Source organism: Octodon degus, unplaced genomic scaffold, assembly GCF_000260255.1.
Source record: "Octodon degus isolate 3935 unplaced genomic scaffold, OctDeg1.0 scaffold00162, whole genome shotgun sequence".
Classification (NCBI taxonomy): Eukaryota; Metazoa; Chordata; class Mammalia; order Rodentia; family Octodontidae; genus Octodon; species Octodon degus.
In genome coordinates, this window is record NW_004524738.1 from 5,737,686 (window position 1) to 5,745,178 (window position 7,493).

The window sequence follows — 7,493 nt, forward strand, 5'->3', positions numbered from 1 at the left end:
CCAAAAGTGTCCTTTTTATATGCAGTCTAACTTCACTTGAGCAGATGACATGGTTTTATTCATGTTATCTTTTCAGTTATGTTACAAATATTTTCAAATATTTTCAATATTTTCATATCCTTTTTTTAAAGCTTATAACACATATTTTGTATTACTTTAAGCTGTTTTGTAAACACTAATGCGACTCATGTATAGTAAAGGTAATATACTAATCTTTGCCCCACATCTTCCCTTATAAGCCTATGGTAATAGGGTCATTCAGTTTATCTACATGTTCTTATTACCCAATATATAGTACTTTTATTTTCTAGTTAGTTTGAAAATAATAAGTTTACTTCATTCCTTCTCTGATGTTCTTTCTATTGCATTTCAAACTTTATGACACTATTTTCTTCTTTCTGAAAAATGATTGTGACATTGTGAAAAAAAAAGCTCTTGCAACAATAAATATCCTCATGTTGATTGCAAAAAAATCATTTTTATTTCCTTTAGGTTTGAAAACAGTCATTGAATTTGAATTCTAAGTTGATGGTTTTTTTCACTTTCAATACTTTGCATCTTCATTTCTATTCTGTATTTGTTTACTTGATTTGGGGCAAGAAGTAAATCTTTATTTGTCTGTTGTAAATGTTTACCTTTGTCCTCTAGAGATATAATATTTCTCTCCCACTGATTTTGTTAACATTTTTCCTATGGCTGGAAAATAGCTCAGCAGTTTAAACGCCTGCCTATCATGTTCAAGGACCTGGGGTTGATTCCCAGTACCACCTGTTGTGCAGGTCACGGAAACCAGATGTGATGGAGCAGGCCTATGATCTCAGCACTGGAGAACCTGAGGCAGGAAGATCACTGTGCGTCTGAGCTGCGTATTGAGACCCCGTACCAAATAAGCAAAAGTTTTAAATTTTTTTCTTTGTATTTGATATTGTTATTTATTTTATGATTTAATTTGAGTAAAATTATCTTATGTAGTGTATGGGGGTGTGTGTGTGTGTGTATGTGTGTGTGTGTATGTGACTCTGCATATTTATTGTTTTTGTTGTTCTTTTATACTCCTGGATCTCTGGGGCTGTGTGTAATTTTAAAGACTTCTTGGCCATATTTATTGTAAATTCTTCTGGTTTGTTCTCTCTTACCATTCTACAATTATATTTTCCTCATTTAAAAATTTCCAACAGTTCTGTTTTATTTTCATATTTTCTTCTTCAACTTAATTTCAGAGATTTGTATTTACCTACTTTCAAGCCCAATGAGTGTTGTTTTTTTTCTCATATTGGACTTATTCACATTCCGTAACAACATTTTGTTTTATTTTATCTTTTGCAATGTTTCTTGTTGGTATGTTCATAATACTGCAGTTTTTCTGCCTACAGTAAATACCTGTATCAGTGTGCATGTTTATAGTCTCCATTAGAGTCCCAACATATTTATCCTTATTTCCCTATCTTATAATTTTATTATATACGACATATATCATAGCTGAGGTAGTTCTCATGGTTGCTTTTCCCTTTCAGATTGCATTTCTTCTGCACTTAATATGTATTGTATAACTCGTTCATTGAAACATAGCCATGTTGTTTCAGGCAGCAAATCTGTTATTTTGGCTAGTATTGCAAGCAGACTGTACAAGGGAAACGATTTAATATAGGACACATTATTTATAGGATTATTTTATAATATTCACTCAATACATAAAATGTAGACTATTGACAGAGATCTATCTAGGCACGAGAGACAAAGACTCATGCTAAGGGCATGGATCTCAAAGCAGTGTTCTACACAAGTCCAACTGAAGCTGTAGATCCCACTGCAATGCCTCAAGCAGGTCTGTATCAAAGATCTAGTCAGGGGAGGCCTAAACGTCTAGTGGAAGCCAGAAAGACTGAAACAGCAGGATGAAGCATCAGTGTGATCAGGCTGAGGGATCTACCCTGAGGCAGAAAGTGATGCTCAAGGTATGGACCAGAGCTACACTGAGGACAACCACAGCCATCAGCACCAGAGAGGACTTTAGGGCCTCCAGTGATGAGAACAGCTGAGTTCATATCAGAGAAACCAGCCTCCCAAGCTTCTTCAGCAAAATCACAGCACAATCTTCCAGGAAGTTCTCCTTTTATGCTGTTTGTAACAATCCTCAGGTGGGCCTTCCACATGCAGCACCATGCTGATTCAGTTCAGTTAAATTTTTCAAGTTAACCAGTAGTTAATCCACCACAAAAGACTTGTGACTAATTATTGCTGTAGTTTTTGCTGCCAGAAGATGCAAATTATTGGAATATCCTTGCTTTTCTACTCCTTTTTCTGGACCAGGAAAATAGCTCAGTAGCTTAAGCACTTGCCTGGAGGTCATAAGGTCCTGAGTTCAATCCCCAGTACCACAGGAAAAAAACAAACAACAAGAGCAACAACAACAAAACCCTGTAATCCTTTCTTGATTTGAATTTCCTAAGCACATTTTAGAAAGAAAGCCAATGTAGTGAAATGTTTTTATTTATAAATGTTAATAAAAATATGGGAGTGTAGTTTTAATGCATGAGGAAAGAGAAACATTCTATGATATTTCAGTTAAATGTCAGGCCTTTCATGGGTACATGTTTATGTCTTGTTATCTTTATAACAGATTCTTTTTGTGCTTTTCAAATTCATGAGATAGGAGGTCTGGAACCCATATGACATCAAAAATGATTTTTTCTCATAATTTTTGTATAAGATTTTCATAAGCATTTTATCTTGGAGATTAGATGTTTATGAGTGAAGACACTCCGAGCACATTTCAAAATGATTCCTCTTCCTTTCCTTTTATTACTGTCACAGGAGGATCTTTCTTGGCTTTTTATTATAAGCCTTACATGGTGAGGTCTGGGAGATAATAAACACAAAAGTACAGACTCTCCCCCAAAAAATAAAGCTTGCAAGAGAAGACAAGGCTTATTCTTGATTTCAATTAATCAGTGCCAATCTATGAGACTTAACCTTTGTGTGTCTGCATTTACAACTTCATGAGCATCTGCTCTGTGTGACCACATGTTGGTTGTAACTCTCTCAATTACCCATCTGTCAGATGTTGGGGTGACAATTTTCCTCAACGAGCTCAGTGCCACGATGGCTCCAAAAAATCCGATTTACCTCTTATATCCTAGCATTTTACAGTTCAGATAACACGTTGGAGGTCAAAATTGATTTTTGTAGAGTTGGTTTGTTTAATAAACATATACATGAGCTGTATATCTCACACATTTAACTGCCCAATTAGTCTTGTCCCTGAGTTTCTAGAACATGGGCTGTGTGTTTTTTGTGAGTATTCCATATATATGCTTTTGCTAATATTAGCATTTTTCTGTTATACTACAGTGGCAGTGAGGGTGGGAAATTTCATCATGGTATCTCGCAATTGCATTTCCTTGAATTCACTTTGCTTTAAGAATAAAGCATTGAGACAAATAAAGTTCTCATTGTATGGTCTTTTCACTTTAAAAACTTTTATTGCAATTTATTCTAATAATTTTGCTTCACACACAACAATTGTATATATTTATGAATTAGAATATAATGTGATTTGTATAAGTCTTGGACAGTGATTATATCGGGGAACTGGGAGATAAATGAGAGCCTTTTTTGTTTTTGTATTTTAAGGATGTGTCTACAGGCTGTTCAGGGTCTCACCACTAGATCGGAATCGTAGTGGTTGGCCTGTTTAGAGCCTCCCAAGAGCTGGGATTACAGGTGCGTGCCACTACAACCAGTCTCAGTTGCTACCTCAGCATGCTCCAAGGTGGGACTGGCACAGCAGGCCCTGGGATTGAACCCCCTGTGCCTGCTTGCAGGTGCTTTAATCGGCTGAGCCATTGGGCCGGCCCTGAGCCTTTCAAATAGGTGTAAAATGCTCCCTTTTCTCAGTTGCAGCTGGATCAGGATACATTCCAGTATCAGATTACTGAGCCAGAAAAATGTTTCATGAGCAATGTATTCTAAAGTAGCCTAAGAGTATCTTTAGAGGGGTACAGATGAAATATAAAGACGTGAAAGGAGAGCATAACTTATTTTATGATATAGCATATAATTGTTCTGGGATGATGGGCACATGTCTGTGTACATGTGTTTCCTTACCTCCTGGCAAAAACTAAATCATTCTTTCCTTGTTGGTCTAAGATTTTTTTTTTCAGAACCAGGGATTGAACTCAGGCCCTTGTTGGAGAAGCACTTATTCCACTGAGCCATCTCCCTGGCCTCTGGTCTAAGACTTTTGAGAGGAGCAATTTAGATTTAATTTTTCTAATATTGTATATAATAATTCTGAGATTTTCTAGAATAAAATAAATCTGTTGAATAATGAAATTAACTAAGTATATGGTAGCAAGGAAATGCTTTTTTAGACATCTTGAACATTTAAGAATGTTTTTGTCCTTCACAGCAGAATCTGAGATGAAACACAAAATATTGAGGTAATCTTATACCAGTTAATATGGGGATATTTTTCTCTTCCTCATTGGAATCATATTTCAGTCATGTTGAGCTTCATTACAATGTCCAATGACCCAATTGTCAGTGCATATATAATTAAAATATATTTGGAGAAATATTATACAGTTTAATTTGTGTTCCAATTAACATTTTGCATTTTGCTGTTAGATCTTTCATTACAAATGGATTGTAAAATTAAATGGGATAACACATTTTCTATATTTAGTAATATCTAATTTTAATTTGTACAGTACTTTCCTAGTGAGAAATTATGAGCAGTTGTCATCACTAGATATAATAATGAGATGATTGTAGCAATATAAAAAATTCCCTATAGCTTACATCCATCTTCTTGACAAATACATTCTGCCATCATTTGCCTTCATGATGGAGTAAATGTTTTATATACAATTAAAGCTTGAAGCTACTCTTTTGACCAGTATATCAGGCCTCAAGATTTTACATTGTATGGTTATTATCGGAGAACTTGCAACACGGTAATGTTACATCTCCTTAAGCTAAAATAAAAGTACATCTACTTTGAGATTTTGGTCCACAGCCATTTGCCTATGTAATGCAAAAAGTTGTACCAGTTCTTTTATGAAGTTTAACTGAGTTAATATTTATGAAAAGATATAAGACAGTACTTTTAATTTGGGGCCATGTAGGTGCTTGTTACCACCACCAGTGATACCTCTTTCTTCTTTATGATTTAAATAATTGCTAATAATTCATATCCACTAACCTTCTTAGTATGCTTCTGTGTTGAACAAATGTCATTACTAGAGTAGGCACTAAGTTCAGATTAAGATTTTTAGGTAAGGAGTTGAGAATTGTACGTAGCAGAATATCAGAGGCACTACATTTATTTAGCTAGTTTAAAAAATCACAATTCATGTCAGTTGACATAATCCATTTTCTTTTGTTGGCAGTACTAATATGCAATTAAGTTTACTCTATTTTGTGAACTGCAAGCTCCATGATACTTAAAACCGTAGGACCTCAGCTTTATGTTCATTTACTAGCTCCAGAGTCAATTTCCTAAATTTTAAAGAGAGATTCTGAGTTTAACTTCAGTACCATTAAAAACTTTCCTGTCTCAACAACTTTCTCCTCAAGTTTTCTGTATCCCTCCTCAATAATTTTAGTCCCTAAATGCATAGTATGCCGAATACTCTGATTCTTAATTCACGATTTCTTCTTTTGTGTCTTTTACTCTACTTCACATTGTCTGCAGCAGATGAGCCCAGGATGTGAATTCACTTCACCAATGCTGAAACACATATTCTCTCTCCACTTAAATTTTCCTATTCTTAGAGCATCATCTTTCTTCTTTTGCTCCATGATATTCTAATTTTAATGATGCTATAATTTTTAGATGATCCCCAAATTTATTAATCTTTGTTAAATGTTCTTCCTGTCATTGTTCTGTTATCTTGTTTTCATTTTCCTCCAAGATACAATTAGAGTTCATTATTTCTTAACTGCAGTTGGTAAAACCTCCACTGTGTACAAAATGTAAATTAGTAAAGTTTCTGTAGAATTTCTGAATGAATTAAAATGCCTAGCATAGATCATATATATATATATATATATATATATTCATATGTGTAAGACATAGATACATAGATATAGATAAAAGATAAAGCCTCACTAACCTAAATTTGTTTTCAATTAATAGGACCATTTTGTAAGTCCCTCACTCTATGTTGCTGCCAATCTATTTCATTTTCCTCAAATCTAAGTGTTTCTACAATGCCACTTGAATCACCTAATTTCTAGTTCACTGAGAAAATACAAATGATAAAACAGACATCTTCAGTACATTTGATGACATATGAACATTTATAACCATATAATTTTCTCCTTTATACATTTGAATGCCTAGCCAGGGTTCTACAATTTATAACGTGCTTTTTGTACAAATCACTGTTCTGTAGGCTGCATTATTATATGATGTTCATAAAAGGTATCCTTCCATTCTTGCATTAGGTCAAATGGTTAAAAATTTTGGTTTATCAGCATTCCTATTAACCTCCTTTATTCTTGTCATTGAATATCAGTCCTGTGCACTTTTTGAAAAACAAGTGATGATAATCCTTATGTAAACTGCCCCCTGTTTACCTACAAAGCAGCAAAAATAAAACATCCAAAGATATAGAACAGGTCCTCAGTAGACATTTCTTCAATAAATTAAGGAAAAGATTATTCTATATACTATGAGAATAAAATCCAGCAGAAGTTTTCATGAAATTTAGTACCAATGTAAGCAAAATCTCTCTAAAAGAGTTATTGTTCCTTCTATTTGATATAATAAGGTCAAAATAATATTCTACTGTTTGATTTTTGCTGCTCAACTGTGCAGATCCAAGCTGGTACTTGAGCACGATTACTGTGATTGGGTTATTGGCTTCCTCCTTCTGTGGCTTTCTTTCTTCTTTTTTTTTTTTTTCAAAGGTTTCCAACACATTTTATTTTCTGGACCATAGTTGTGTGGCTTCTGAGAACCAATATCTGTATAAATTCCTATAACATGTCCAATTCATGCCAGTTCTGTGGTGGCAGCTCTGTGCTGCCCTCCAGAGTGGGGGGCCCCAGTCCCAGCAGCATGGGCGGCTCACGGATGAGTGCCTGCTACGAGCTCTTGCTCCAGGGAGCAGCGTCTTCCCAGCAGTATTTCCTATGGCGCAGATGCGTGAGTTTTGTGTGGCTCTGGTGCCTGTAAGCAGCAAGCATTCCAAAACTGCAGGGACACAGTGCTTCTCTATGAAGACAGTCTTGAGGATTCAGTGCCTTTGTGCTTAGTGATGGGAATCTCTGACTGCTTAGTAGGTTAAAATAAAAGGAAGCCTCTGTCTTCTATGTAACACAGACAACACCTTTTAGATCACCTATTTGTTCCAGAACTACAAAATTTAATTCAAGAAAATATAGGTCCCATGAAAGACTTAAAAGTTTTATAAAACTAAAATCTAGTTTTCCCCAATAAATTGTATTTTAGGCAAAACCCTCCCTTCTAAAATAATATTAAA